Consider the following 16,376-nt stretch of genomic DNA (forward strand, 5'->3'; position numbering starts at 1 on the left):
AATGCAATCCTTATCAAACTACCAATGGCATTTTTCACAGAACTAGAACTAAAAATTTCACAATCTGTATGGAAACACAAAAGACCATGAAGAGCCAAAGCGATCCTGAGAAAGAAAAACAGAGCTGGAGGAATCAGGCTCCCTGACTTCAGACTATACTACAAAGCTACAGTAATCAAGACAGTATGGTACTGGCACTAAAACAGAAATATAGATCAATGGAACAGGATAGAAAGCCCAGAGATAAACCCACGCACCTATGGTTAATTAACACATTTTTGACCGGAGGCGTATTACAGCCACAGGCGTTAGTTTCTGCAAAAATCCCCCGATCAATAACGTGTTAATCTACAACAAAGGAGGCAAGAATATACAATGGAGAAAAGACAGTCTCTTCAATAAGTGGTGCTGGGAAAACTGGACAGGTGCTGGAGAAGGTGTGGAGAAAACAGAACAGTCTTGCACTGTTGGTGGGAATGTAAATTGATACAGCCACTATGGAGAACAGTATGGAGGTTCCTTAAAAAACTACAAATAGAACTACCAGCAATCCCACTCCTGGGCATATACCCTGAGAAAACCGTAATTCAAAAAGAGTAATGTACCACTGCGTTCATTGCAGCTCTTTTTACAATAGCCAGGACATGGAAGCAACCTAGTGCCCACTGACAGACGAATGGATAAACAAGATGTGGCACATATATACAATGGAATATTACTCAGCCATAAAAAGAAACAAAATTGAGTTATTTGTAGTGAGGTGGATGGACCTAGAGTCTGTCATATAGAGTGAAGTCAATCAGAAAGAGAAAAACTAATACTGTATGCCAACACATATATATGGAATCAAAAAAAGGTCATGAGGAACCTAGGGGCAAGACGGGAAAAAAGACGCAGACCTACTAGCGAATGGACTTGAGGACACAGGGAGGGGGAAGAGTAAGCTGTGACAAAGTGAGAGAGTGGAATGGACATATATACACTACCAAAAGTAAAATAGCTAGTGGGAAGCAGCCGCATAGCACAGGGAGATCAGCTCGGTGCTGTGTGACCACCTAGAGGGGTGGGATAGAGAGGGTGTATGTATATGTGTAACTGATTCACTTTGTTTTAAAGCAGAAACTAACACACTACTGTAAAGCAATTATACGCCAATAAAGATGTTTAAAAAAAAAGCTTAATTTCTTTAGTGATTAGAGACAGGCAAATTAAAATCACAAGGAGATACCAAGTGCTATCAAAGATATGGAGTTAACTGGAGTTTCCATAAATAGCTGGTATGAAGATCAATTTGGTATAACCACCTTTGAAAAGGAATTGGCAGTACCAGCTAAAGTTAACATATACACACCCTATGACTCAGCTATTAATACTGCAGGTCACAGACCTAACAAAAATAAATACTTATGAGTACCAGAAGCGATGTACAAAAATGCTTATAGCAACATGATTCATACTATCCTCATGGTGAAAACAATTCATATATCAATCAAGAGAAGAACAGATTGATCATGGTATAAAGTGGGAACTACACAGCAGTAAGACCAAAACACAAAGTATTGTTACATGCCAATAACACTGACATATCTCAGAAATATAATGTGAAATGAAAAGCAAAACACAAAAGAATGCATACGACATGACTATATGGATATAATGTTTGAAAACAGACCAAACAAATCTGGTGGGTTGTCATTGAAGGGAGCCTGAAGAGAGCTTCTGGGGTGCTGGTTATCTATTTCTTCACCTGAGTAGTGGTAACAGGTACCCTCACTTTATGCTAGCTCATCAACTGTGTCTTTATGATGCATGCATCTTTCTGGATGATTGTTTTACTTGAATAAAAGTACCAATTTAGAAACAGAATAAACAAAAACAATCCCAAAATAAGTACTGTGCTGGGTGCTTTCCTAGTTTATATACCTTTTCATTCTCATATCTAATCTATGAAGCAGGTATCATTATTTCCAGGGTGTAGAATATGAATCTGATGCTCAGAGATGTTCTGAGAATGCCAAGGTTAGACAATACCTTGTCACTCTCATAAAACCTCCCCAATAGAGGTGCCTGGATCCTCTCACTCAGTTTTCCCTTCATGATCTGTTTCCAGAAAAAGATTTGATAAAGCTGTAACGCAATACTAAATTGTAAATGGAAAGCTCATAGTTGAAGAAGATGCCATAAAGAATGGATACAGACATTTGGTTGATGAAGAATGTTGTAAAATTGGAAATACCTGGTAAGGAAAGAGTGGGAATCCCAGGGGCCTCCAGGGAAAGAAAATAATCCCCTCTCCCCTTTGTAAAACAGTAAATGTTCAGAAATATGCAGGGAGATGAGGGCTAAATGTATGCTGGATGGATGCAGGTACAGCTGGGAAACTCATGGTCTAACACACATATAATGCAAGCCACAGATGTAATTCAAAACTTTCTAGTAGCTACACTGAAAAATAGTAAAATTAAGGTGAAATTGACTTCAAGACTATATTTTATGTAATCCCACATATCCAAAATACTATGATTTTAACATGCAAACAACTTAAAAAGTGATTAGTGAAATATTTTGCATTCTTTTTCATGCTAAGCCTCAAAAGTCAGTGTGTCCTTTATACTTACGACACATCTCAATTACAGTTTTTCAGCCTTTAAATCTACATTTTGATCTTTTTTTAGATTTCATAAAATTTACAGTAGAAAAAGTAGTTTCACATTCCTAACTTGTTCCAAATATTCTTTTTTTTTTTTTTTTTTTTTTTTTTTTTGCAGTACGCGGGCCTCTCACTGTTGTGGGCTCTCCCGTTGCGGAGCACAGGCTCCGGACGCGCAGGCTTAGCAGCCATGGCTCACGGGCCCAGCCGCTCCGCGGCATGTGCGATCTTCCCGGACCGGGGCACGAACCCGTGTCCCCTGCATCAGCAGGCGGACTCTCAACCACTGCGTCACCAGGGAAGCCCTCCAAATATTCTTAAAATTTTTCCCATAACTGAGTCTTTAAAGTTTTATTTCAATTAACTAAAATTGAGTATACTTAAAAGTACAGTCACTCGGTCACACTAGCTGCATTTCAAAGTTCAGTAGCTACGTGTGACTAGACGTACCATATTGGACAGCATGGGTATCGAAGAATGGGGAGCAGAACCACCCTGGGGAGTTGTAGTGAAATTAGGAAGTGATCTACTGCATTGAAGAAGCCTAACTGGAAAACCTCCTTTACCGCATCCAGCATCAGACAGGTGAGAGATACTCCCCAAATCAAAACTTTGGTAGCAGGATGAAACATGGATTATTCATTTACCTGCTACTAAATTATTGTTATTTTAAGTCTTCCCATAACTTCTAAGTAAGACTATATATGAAAAAAACACCAAAATTATTTATTCAAAGTCTTTGACTTTAAATTGAAGAACACATTTTAAAGCCAAAGAATGCAAAGAAATGCAAAAATCCACTTAAGTATACTTGTTTAGTAGAGTTGCAAACATTAAGTAGACAGAGACACATACTAAAAGCCTAACTTTCTTTAAGTACTGAATCTGCCATTAAAAACTACAAATAATGCCCAGGATGTCTCGATAAGGTCTACAGTAAGAATATACTAATTATATGTTCAACCTATATGTTATATGTAATTAACACATACTGTGTTAAATTTAGGAACAAAAGCCCTGTTATTTTCCAGTCTCAATTGGTTGAGAAACTATTCCCCAAAACTGATTGGCATGATACACATATTTTCTTACAAAAACATTTAGAATCAAGCAAGGGATATTCAAAGAATCCAACTTATGGCATTTTTAAGCTAAATAATCAGAACACATTTGGAATTTTATATATGTATAATGTTTAAGAGAATTTGGCCTACTGAATAACAAGTGAAACTTGTAATTTCAATATAAAATATATATTTGAATAACAGATTTAGACTTAGAATTTTAAGTTTAAATATTCCTCAATCTATAAACAATATTGAGATATATTAGGGAATCTAAGTATAACTACGTGTTTCATTGACTTGCTATATTAAAAATTACATAAGCATATGTCAGAGAGTTGAAGTACTCAAAGGAGAAACTAAAAATATTAAACTTATAAATGTGGTTTAAAATGTTTGAAGAAGTGAAACTATATTATAATTGGGACCAAAAAATAATCAAAGGCACCCTCAACAGTGATGATAAATAATTGCTCTGTCTGCAGAAGGAATATTAAGTTTAGTAAGTTGAACTTAAAAGCTAAAGAAAAGCTGATTTGGAGATTTACAACTTTAACAAATTTAAAATTATTCTTAAAACAATTTTTTTTCTTCTTAAACTCTCTTCTCTTTATATAATTTTCCTTATACATTTATATATCAGGGGATTTCTGGACAAATTAACCTCTACTTTGTATGAAGGGCAGCAGAGTAGAGATCAGGAGTTGGCAAACTTTCTCGAAAGGGCCAAAAAGTAAATATTTTAGAATTTGTAGGTCATACATTTTCTGTTGGTAACTACTCAACTCTGCTGTTGCAGCATGAAAGCAACCATAGACAATATTGATATATAAGCAAATGGACATAGCTGTGTTACAGCAAAACTTTATATGCAAAAACAAGTAGTAGGCTAGATTTGGTCTATGAGCCATATTTGCTGACCCCTGCTACAGAATACAGATATTGTTTCTGCTATCATTGGGACCTGATGCTGAATTCCAGCTCTGCCATTCACTATGTGCCCTTGATGTTCTTGCCTTGAATTAGGGTAAGTATATTGATTTCACAGGACAAGAGAAAATATTAAATGATATAATGCATATAAAGCTTCTGGCATGGAGCTTGCCTAATAAAGTTTAGCTCGGGAATTTCTTTATAGAGCGGATGCCACTGAGTAAAAGCAGCAAGTTTAGGGAATAAAAAAGAATTCCACTTGTGATGGTATGTGTGAGATGGCTCAACAAACAATAGGAAATGTAGTCATGGAGTTCTAGGATAGAGTGCAGGGAGGGGGATGAGTGGGAATTTCAATTTGGCTCATCAGGGCAGGCCTCTTTGAGAAAGTGGCCTTTGAGCAAAGATGTAAAGGAGTTAAAGAAATTGGCCATGGGGATACATGTGGAAAGAGAATTCTGGACGGAAGAACCATCAGCACATTAGTCACAAAGGGAATACATACTTGAAATGTTCAGTGAGTAGGCAGGAGGCCAGGGTGTCTGCAGCAGAATGAAAGAGTAGGAAATTATAGGAGATGAGATTAGAGAAGTACTGGGAAACAAACCAATCCTGCAAGTCATTGTTAAGACTGGCTTTTCGCCCAGAGGCATGACATGATGTGATCTCCATTTTGAAAGTATCTCTCTGACAACCATTATGGAGAACAGTACGGAGGTTCCTTAAAAAACTAAAAATAGAGTTACCATATGATCCAGCAATACCACTCCTGGGCATATATCTGAAGAAAACTCTAATTAGAAAAGATACATGCACCCCAATGTTCACCGTAGCACTATTTACAAGAGCCAAGACATGGAAGCAACCTAAATGTCCATCAACAGAGGAACGGAAAAAGAAGATGTGGTACATATATATGATGGAATATTACTCAGCCATAAAAAAGAATGAAATAATGTCATTTGCAGCACCCTGGATGGACCTGGAGATTATCATACTAAGTGAAGTAAGTCGGACCCAGAAAGACAAATATCATATGATATCGCTAATATGTGGAATCTAAAAAAATGATACAAATGAACGTATTTACAAACAGAAATAGAGTCACAGATGTAGAAAACAAACTATGGTTACCAGGGAAGAAAGGAGGTGGGAGGGATAAATTGGGAGACTGGGATTGACATATACACACTACTATATATAAAACAGATAACTAATAAGGACCTACTGTGTAACACAGAGAACTCTACTCAGTACTCTATAATGACCTATATGGGAAAAGAATCTTAAAAAGAATGGATATATGTACATGTATAACTGATTCACTTTGCTGTACACCTGAAACTAACACAACATTGTAAACCAACTATACTCCAATACAAATTAAAAACCACAACAAAAAACAAAGTATCTCTCTGCTGTGATGGGAAGTCCATAGGGGGCCAGGAAGGAAGTGGAGATAGCAGGTAGCAAGGGATTTTGGTAATCCCAGCGAGACCTAATGGATCTGCCCAAGGTCACTCCAGAGGATGTGGTGAGAAGTGGTCTTATTCTGGATATATTTAAAATAGAGGCTAAAAAGTTTGCCCATGGATTGTCTAGTGGATATGGAATGTGTAATAGAAAGAGAGGGGTCAGGGATGACTCCAAGTTGGGGGTGGACCAGGTCATATCTAAGATCTCTCCTCAACATAATCTTTTATGATTCTCTGATTATAGAGGATGCATCCTAATTGTTTGTGATCCTCAAAACTTGGTGTTTGGGATAAAATAGGTAAAACAGTTTTCACCCTGGGTTTCAGAATTGACTGCTGCAGAGTTTTTCTCCCTTTGGAAAAGCAGAGGCCAAGGCCAGTGTTGTGAGAACGTGCATTGGCTCAAAATGTATGATCAACAAATATTATTGTACTAGGCATCAGACAAAGTCAGAAGCAATGCTAAACTATTAGCCTTGCCTCCCTTGGGATAATATAATATTTTAGTCAAAACTCATTAAACTATAAACCTTTGCTTTTTAAGAAGGAATGAAGAACCACTGGGGGAAAAATGGTCCTTTCTAGTGTTATAGGCAAAAGGAATGGGGATTCTGTCTGCCATTGGAGTCTGGAAACTGTCTGAGGAGAAGTGTTGTGTCCATGTCCTTAGATGTTCTGAAACCAAATCTTCCTTCACCAGCGTTCCTCTGAAATACTGTGCCCCCAAAAAGCTAAGCCACAGTCCAGGAGTAACCATTAGCATCAAGCCACCAGCTACAGCTATGCATAGAGAAAATGTTCCCAGCAGCTCATACATCATTATTCCACACTGGGCCAGAAGAAGAGATGGGCTATAACATTCTTTCTATCTATTTCTTTCTGGCCTTGTCCTCAGTAAGTGGGCTTCTTTTATTTTTAACATTTTCACCATTAAATGTTTTATATCCAGATCAAATATGTAAAATTGCTGAAGAGAATTAGAATTTACTCTAAGTTATTCAAACGAACCCACAGATCTTCTACGTTGTCCTTATTTACTCTGTTTTTAAATAGGTAAGTGGTCAAAAGCAGTATGTAACACACCTGTTGGCACATTGGAAACTACCAGGAAATTCTTTTGATACACAGATTCCCAGGTGTCACACCAGCACTACCAAATCAGGCGGCTGGGGGTTGTGTTTGGGAATTGTGTTTTTATTTAGTTTTGTTTTGTTTACTTTCCCCAGAAGATTTTGATGCAGTTGACCTGGATCAGATTTTCCAGAATGGGGCTTTGGGTCTTCTGACAATTACTGTGAACATAACATTTAGAAGTGATTCCAAAGCAGTTGTCACTATAGAGCTGAAGGCTCTAAGATGTTACAGCCCAGATGTGATTTGGGGCAGATTTGTCATTCACGGTGAACCCGAGATGTGACCATTCGAGATAATGAGCTGAGGTCAGGGGACTTCTCCACGGGTCACTCTGAAACGATCACCTACAGCTTTCTCTCTTTAACTGTTTGATTACCAAGTGATCAGCTTTGCAACCTTCTTGGAGAATGTGATGTTGTTTGTTACTTTATTTTCATCATCAGCAAATTGCTGATCCCTGCCGAAGTTTGGTGAAACAGCCAACCATACAGCCTTCAAAATAATTCACATTAATAACACCTGTTTGAAAGCCCTCTCCTTCCTTTCTTGGCATCTACAAACTGCTGACTCACACACCTTTCCCTGTTGAGTGTGTTTAACTTCATACTGCAGCTTAATAGTTTCATACCAAAACAAAGACTGGAATTAGAAAGTGCAGGGAGAGAGTCAGTAGGTGAAATGAAAGTTTCAGTATTTGTTACCATATACAGGAATCTTAAATTACCTCTAAATAATACACAGGCTATGACATGAGGCTGAAATGAATCTGTGACAGAATGCCTTATCCAGACTCAACTTCCTTTCTCCTAGAAAAGACAGAACAAACTGTTCTGTGGAATGTTTTCAAATTCAGGCATTTCCATTTCAAATTCAAATTTGTCACGTAAGCTTCTGGATGATCCAGTGACAAGAGCTGGTTCACCCACTGTTTCAGCCAAAATCCAGGCTTTATATTAGTGGAGCATGAGGTTATTAAATCAGTTGCTTTTCCCAGAATGAAGTTCAATATGTTACAATTTATGGCCTTGGTTTGTCGAGCATCAACAATTAGCAAGTTAAAGAAAAGCGCAAGTCCGTTTCTGGCAACTATAGAGTGAAAGTCCCCCACCTCCACCCCTACTCTGGGGCAAGACTATAAAGTCAGTAAGTAAAGTTAAGGTAAAATCACATGCATTGTGATTTTCTAAAAATGGTGAGCAATCTTTGTAAAGTTCTGACAAAACCATAAACAATTTTTTCCCTGGACTTATTTGGGAGTCACGTTTCTGAAAATTCAGTAACAATTAAAACCATGTAACTTACTTTGTGTTTATATGCAAAATTGAGTTTTCTTAACTTGGGTAATTATACAAAAGTTTTTTACCCACATGATATCCACTGGGCTCTCAGCATCACTTGTAATGCTAGAATTCTTTACTGTGTGAGAATGTAATATGAGACTTTTACAGACTCTTTGGACCCCACCCACTAAATGCCAGTAGGGACTCCTCATCATTGTGACAACCAAAACCCACTTCCTATAGATTTCCGAATGCATCCAAAGAAGTGGTACCATTTCCCTTAAGGACCACTGATCCAGCTGATGAGGAAACAAACTGCCTTCCCAATAACTTAATGAGAGCAATCCTCCCAGAGCTGCAAAACAGGGCATTACAACCTAAACTGACCTCTGTATTTTGAGAGAATTCTCAGTCCTTTGTGACAGAGTGGTGAAGTGAAGGAAGATATAAATTTGGAGTGAAACGATCCAAGCTTCAATCTTGGTTCTGCCTTGAATTCAGTAGCTATGTGACCCTGGGCAAACCACTCCTCCATTCTGAGTCTCACTAATAAAACTGAGGTAAAAATAATAACTGTCTTGCCTACCTCACAGGATTGCCAAGAAAATCAAAATCAACATGTCATTTGATTTTGTCCTCCAGTTGGCTGTTAGAACTATGCAGTAATTCTTTTTTTTTTTAACATCTTTATTGGAGTATAACTGCTTTACAGTGGTGTGTTAGTCTCTGCTTTATAACAAAGTGAATCAGCTACACATATACACATATCCCCATATCCCCTCCCTTTTGCGTCTCCCTCCCCCCACCCTCCATATCCCACCTCCCTAGGTGGTCACAAACCACCTAGCTGATCTCCCCGTGCTACGTGGCTGCTTCCCACCAGCTATCCACCCTACGTTTGGTAGTGTATATATGTCCATGCCACTCTCTCGCTTTGTCACAGCTTACCCTTCCCCCTCCCCACATCCTCAAGTCCATGCTCTAGTAGGTCTGTGTTTTATTCCTGTCCTACCCCTAGTCTCTTCATGACATTTTTTTTTCTTAGATTCCATATATATGTGTTAGCATACGGTATTTGTTTTTCTCCTTCTGACTTACTTCACTCTGTATGACAGACTCCAGGTCCATCCACCTCACTACAAATAACTCAGTTTCATTTCTCTTTATGGCTGAGTAATATTCCATTGTATATACGTGCCACATCTTCTTTATCCATTCATCTGTTGATGGACACTTAGGTTGCTTCCATGTCCTGGCTATAGTAAGTAGACCTGCAGTGAACATTTTGGTACATGACTCTTTTTGAATTATGGTTTCCTTAGGGTAGATGCCCAGTAGTGGGATGGCTGGGTCATATGGTAGTTCTATTTGTAGTTTTTTAAGGAACCTCCATACTGTTCTCCATAGTGGCTGTATCAATTTACATTCCCACCAGCAGTGCAAGAGGGTCCCCTTTTCTCCACACCCTCTCCAGCATTTATTATTTCTAGAGTTTTTGATGATAGCCAATCTGACCGGAGTTTTCCTAGGTTGACCTTTTGTGAAAGACCAAGCTAGAGCTAGGGGTTAGATTCAGCTCCTGAGAGGAGGATCATAAGACCACTAGATATTATCCAATGGAGCTCAGGAGCCAGAACTGACCCAGGTCTTCTCTTAGGTCAAGGTATCAGGAGAATCAAAGTAATGGTTTTCATGGTTTTATGTGGTGAAGAGGTCTATTCTATTTAAGTAGATCCTAACCAATATCTGGGAGGGCTGGAAAAGGACAACTTCTGGGGCAAAGGACACAGGAAGTCCTGGGCAGGAAACCAGCCAATTGGATTACAGTCACTAGCAATGTTCTCTTCTTCAGAGAAGTCACACTAGTCGGGAAAATTAAACTGAAGAACAGTTATTCAGGCTGAGCAATGCAGCTGATGTGAGAGCAACTTCTACACTTTGTCACATGCTTGTCCCGGGAATAGCAGTCAGCTGGTCTGATTGCACAGCTCAGCCCAGACTCATCTGTTTATGCTAGTCAAAACTGGCTCAAAAATCGGTTGGGCTGGAGTCTGCAAGTTAATGCATGTTTCTGTGTATTGGTTGGTTGGTTTGTTCGGGGGTTTTGGTTAGTTTGTTTTTTAGTTGATTGGGGCTGGCCTGTGTGTCTTTGGGGAATAAATGCATCAATGGGCCTTGGATCTGCCTGGTCCCAAGGGCTCCCACCCCAACCTTCCCCTGCAAAGAGCTGCTCTGGTCCAAAGCTGGACGCATGTCCACAATACTCAGTGGAACCTGCTGCCTTCCTGTAAACAGAGGCTTGGCCAGAGGTGTGTCCTCCTATGTTGCTGAACTTTGGGCACTTTCCCCCACTCACTCAGAGTTCACAATCAGCTCCTTGACTAGAGAGATCACCCCTCACTCGAGTTTTTGGATTCGTCCTCCAGGGTCTCTATGAGAGTCTGTGAGCTTGCCCAGCACCCTGAGCTGGCTCTGGCAGCCCCACCTTGGAAAGCAGTGCTGTTATCTGCAGGATTCCTTCCCAAATTCATGCTTTCTCTTTGGTTCCTGAGGACCACATTCTGTGTGTTTTTTCCCCATTTTCTGGCTTTTGTTATGGATAGACAGCAGGAATTTTTATTTCCACTGATGACACAATAAGGCTTTGGTGTAATCAACAGTAAACTGGGATTCAGAAGGCTTGGGTTTTAGCAGACTCTGCCATTATCAGTGTAAATTTAGACGAGCATTAAACTGCCCTGGGCATCAATTTCTTCTTCAGTAAAATGGAAACTGATACCTAGCTTATTTAGTCCTTGAGTTGCAATAAAAAACCAAATGAAGCTCTAAATACAAACTATAAAAAGTACAGATAAGAACTATTAATCCAGAAATAATCATTCTGACAAATATAAGTTACAATTCTGACAAAGGCAATAAAGACATACACGGTTTATACGATATGGGGGAATCTAACCTCCTTATGGTGTCACTTAACTGAACTACATAGAATGAAAAGAATTTAACCAGGTAAAGAGGATAAGCAAGAGAATCTCAGTGACTAAAAACAGCTTAACTCAGGAGAGAGCACGACAGATATACAGGACCGCCAGCGTGGCTGCAATGGATAGAAGGATGAGGTAGTGGAAGGAGGCTTGGAAGGCAGGGATGCACCAGATCACACATTGCTTTGTTGATCATGATAATGAGTTTGGCTTTAATCTTTTTTTTTTTTTTACATCTTTATTGGAGTATAATTGCTTTACAATGGTGTGTTAGTTTCTGCTTTACAACAAAGTGAATCAGTTACACATATACATATGTTCCCATATCTCCTCCCTCTTGCATCTCCCTCCCTCCCACCCTCCCTATCCCACCTCTCTAGGTGGTCACAAAGCACCGAGCTGATCTCCCTGTGCCATGTGGCTGCTTCCCACTAGCTATCTATATAAGTCCATGCCACTCTCTCACTTCGTCACAGCTGGGTAAGCTGTGGCTTTAATCTTAAGAGCAGTGAAGTTTTAGGTCAGATGAGAGAGGGAGGAATGAGGTATGATCAGATTTGCATTTTGAGACCTTCCCTCTTTTTTAAAAAAATTTTATTGAAGTATAGTTGATTTACAATGTTGTGTTAACTTCTGCTGTACGGCAAAGTGATTCAGTTATACATATATACATTCTTTTTCATACTCTCTTCCATTATGGTTTACCACAAGATATTGGGTACAGTTCCCTGTGCTATACAGTAGGACCTTGTTTATCCATTCTATATATAATAGTTTACCTCTGCTAATCCCAAACTCCCAGTCCTTCCCTCCCCCACTGACCTCCCCCTTGGCAACCACAAGTCTGTTCTCTATATCTGTGAGTCATAGATATGTTCATTTTTGTCATATTTTAGATTCCACATATAAGTGATATCATATGGTATTTGTCATTCTCTTTCTGACATACTTCACTTACTATGATAATCTCTAGTTCCATCCATGTTGCTGCAAATGGTATTATTTCATTCGTTTTTATGGTTGAGTAGTATTTCATTGTGTGTATATACCACACCTTCCTTATCCATTCATCTGTCAGTGGACATTTAGGCTGCTTCCATGTCTTGGCTATTGTAAATAGTGCTGCTATGAACAATGGGGCACATGTATCTTTTTGAATTATAGTTTTGTCTGGATATATGCCCAGGAGTGGGATTGCTGGATCATATGGCTACTCTATTTTTAATTTTTTAAGGAAGCTCCATACTGTTTTCCATAGTGGCTGCACCAACTTACATTCTCACCAACAGTGTAGAAGTGTTCCCTTTTCTCCACGCCCTCTCCAGCATTTGTTATTTGTAGACTTTTTAATGATGGCCATTCTGACCAATGTGAAGCAGTACCTCACTGTAGTTTTGATTTGCATTTCTCTAATAATTAGTGATGATGAGCATCTTTTCATGTGCTTATTGGCCATCTGGATGTCTTCTTTGGAGAAATGTCTATTTAGGTGTTCTGCCCATTTTTCGATTGGGTTGTTCTTTTGTTATTGAGTTGTATGAGCTATTCGTATATTTTGGAAATTAAGCCCTTGTCGGTCACATCATTCACAAATATTTTCTCATAGTCTGTAGGTTGTCTTTTCATTTTGTTTATGGTTTCCTTTGCTGGGCAAAAGCTTATAAGTTTGATTAGGTCCCATCTGTTTATTTTTGCTTTTATTTCTATTGCCTTGGGAGACTGACCTAAGAAAACATTGGTAGGATTTATGTCAGAGAATGTTTTACCTATGATCTCTTCTAGGAGTTTTATGGTATCATGTCTTATATTTAAGTCTTTAAGCCATTTTGAGTTTATGTTTGTGTATGGTGAGAGAGTGTGTTCTAACTTCATTGATTTGCATGCAGCTGAGACTATCCCTCTTATAGATATTTGACTGCATTTCTTTTTTTAATTTTTATTCCTTGATTTTATCTTTCATGGATCTCACTTCAAATCCTTCTGTATACTCTGGCGGGATGCTTAATATCCTTGGAACTTAAAATATTTGGCATAATTAAACTTAAATTCAAATTCCCCCATTTCTGAATTGCATAATCTTGCAGAAGGTATTTACCCTTCCCTAAGTCTCCATTTTCTAATCTATAAAATGATGATGATAATCCGTGTCTCATAGAGTTCCTATGAATAAATATCATTTCTGGCTTTTAAGTCAATAAATGCTAGTATCGATTGATCGTTTACCCCATGATAATTTACTCCTCTTGGAATCACACTATTTGGATAGGATACATTTTAAACTTTTTTTTCTTTTTAATAAGAAGGTGACATTATTGATCTACTATCAGTGGAAGATTCTATTTCATTTATTTCCTAAAGAAGGGAGAAGGGATGGATGTGCATCAAGTCATTTACATGTGCGTCTCAGGACCTCTACAAATAGTGCCCATGCTCTCCAATACTTTATCCAGCAACAGTTTACCTGACATCAGCAATTAATATACTTAACCTTTTAGGATTTTGCCAAATTGAATAGATAGAATGATTCCAGATTCCAAGAAAAGGGTTAAGCATGAGTCAATTTGGGTTGCATTGGTACCACCATCAGTAGCAGCCAGTCAGTCCAGACCATCTTTTGCTGAAGATTGTCTTCACTTATCTTTTTCAAGTGGATACAGTGGCCTTGTATAAAGCAGGTACAGTTAGCTTAACAGTAGTGAAAAATTGTTCACCCTACCCAATAAGCTGTAGAGTGTGTGGTGATTTCAAGTTCCAGTAACTACTTTAAATGAAAATGGCTCCTTCTGAGTAAGACACAATGGGAAATGGTAGGTGGGGTTTGACCTACAAAGGGTTAAAACATCAAAATTAATTTTGGAGGAAAATGAAGATCCTCCTCACAGTCTCAAAGCTATCTTCTCTAACCACAGTGCAGACACTATCAGTGAGCAGAGAATCTCTGTATCATTTCCAAGTTTCTCCCATATTGTCAGTCACTGTGACAAAGTGCTGGCCAATTTGACACAGTGATGAATCACTCCAGACATTGAGTTTTCATATGGCTCTTGAGGCTTCTCAGTAGACTCTGGCGTCTGGAAATGCCACAGACCAGCACTGAGTGCTCTGCTCAGGAACAAAGCCGGGACTTGGCAAAAATTAAACCGATGCATTTTAGAGAAAAGAGATAGGTAATAAATATTTACTGTCTAATTTTTACCATGCCTTCAGGTAGTAATTGTTTTAAATGCCTATTAAGCAAATCCTCACTTTCCAAGTCTCTTCTTGTGTATGCTCTATTGAAATGAATTAGATTTAAGAGTACATTGAAAAGTTTAAATACTAAACAAATATTTTTGTTTATTGTGTCCGGTTCTAAAATAACTGGTCTCTCCTTGCTCTTCATCCTTGAAATTTTAACAAACAACATGATTCATTGCTAACAATTTTTTTTCCTGACTAGATCTTACAAACCCAATGCTTTTGGAATTTATGATGGATTGATGCACAGCCCAATGCAAATGTACTTGTAATGTCTACCTTAGTTTTCCATTGGAGAGTTTGTCAATACACCAGTGCCTCAAATCCATTTTCTCGGTAAAAATGTTGCAGTTTTCTATTATTCACAAAGGCACCTTCCTGAGTTATTTCTGCTCCTGCACAATATTCATGATAGCAATTTGATACCTTAGCAGTTTCAAGGTTATCAGGTGATTGAAAATCCTACTGCTTACTTCAAGGTGTAACATATACAACTGTGCTGTCATCCATTATAGCAGTATAATAGTTTTTCGTAATGCCTTTCATGAACTGCTGATTTAGAAGTGTAAGCCTAACTTCTGAAGGCGCTTATCAGTCTCAGGCTGGGGAAGTCTTGCTTAACTGGTAAAAATCAGTCTGGGACTCTTCGTGCTATCTAGAAAAAAGAAACCAAGTTTATTTCTCTTTTAGATGATGCTAGCAGCCCTGCCCTGTGAAGTCTTTAAAGTACATTTGCAAGAAGAAACAAAACAAACAAACAAACACCATGATTTATCTGGTCCTTGGGAGGGCTAATGTTAATCACAATGAACCTAAGACAGAAGCACTGGATTTTGTAGACTGTGGCGATTAAGTCAGAAGCAAGGAATTACTGAGAGAGATGATGGAGATTTTGCTAAACTGAAAACAAAAGTCAAAGCCAATTCATAAAAAAGCTGGGAAGTAAAATCAATCATTATTCAAAGTCCTCCTTTTAAGCTCTATCCGCACATTGAATTTTGGTTGAGGGGTCTCTGGTTGGAGCAGAGGGTTGCTTGAGTGAGTTTAGAAGGTGGCATCTGTTTAAGTAACAGATGTCTGTGTCACTGAGGTGCTATGTTCTCACTTTTCATATATGGGGAAATTGCTGCTGAAAGAGTTTTATTGCCTTTATGCAAATTAAAATACCATATTCTTCTCCTTAAAGGGTTCCTCTACCTGATGTGAATACACAACAACCATAAACGACCTCAACCTCATCAATTTTTTAAAAAATATTTTGGAATACGATAGTTTCTTATGAACTATCAATTATGCATGAAATGAGGTCTGGAACTGCAGACATACAAACTCTTATTTAAAGAGGGCTCACTGGGTTGAAGCAAACTGAGTATGGTGAGAGATGGTGCTGACCCCTTACCAGCCATGACACCAACAGAGACCAAACCTGGAGAGGCACTTGTACCCACGCAGATACTCTAAGGGTTGCAGGGAGGGATTGCCTTATGGAATGATTTTAACATCGTTCGTTTGGTTTTCAGTTTATAGAAACCTCTTTGCTTTTCTTACTTTTCAGGAGAAATGAGGAAGAGTGAAGTCATCCAAAAACACCCTCCAAGTTGACACACAGAATTAACCAT

Source organism: Physeter macrocephalus, chromosome 2 (assembly GCF_002837175.3).
Source record: "Physeter macrocephalus isolate SW-GA chromosome 2, ASM283717v5, whole genome shotgun sequence".
In the NCBI taxonomy this organism is placed as follows: Eukaryota; Metazoa; Chordata; class Mammalia; order Artiodactyla; family Physeteridae; genus Physeter; species Physeter macrocephalus.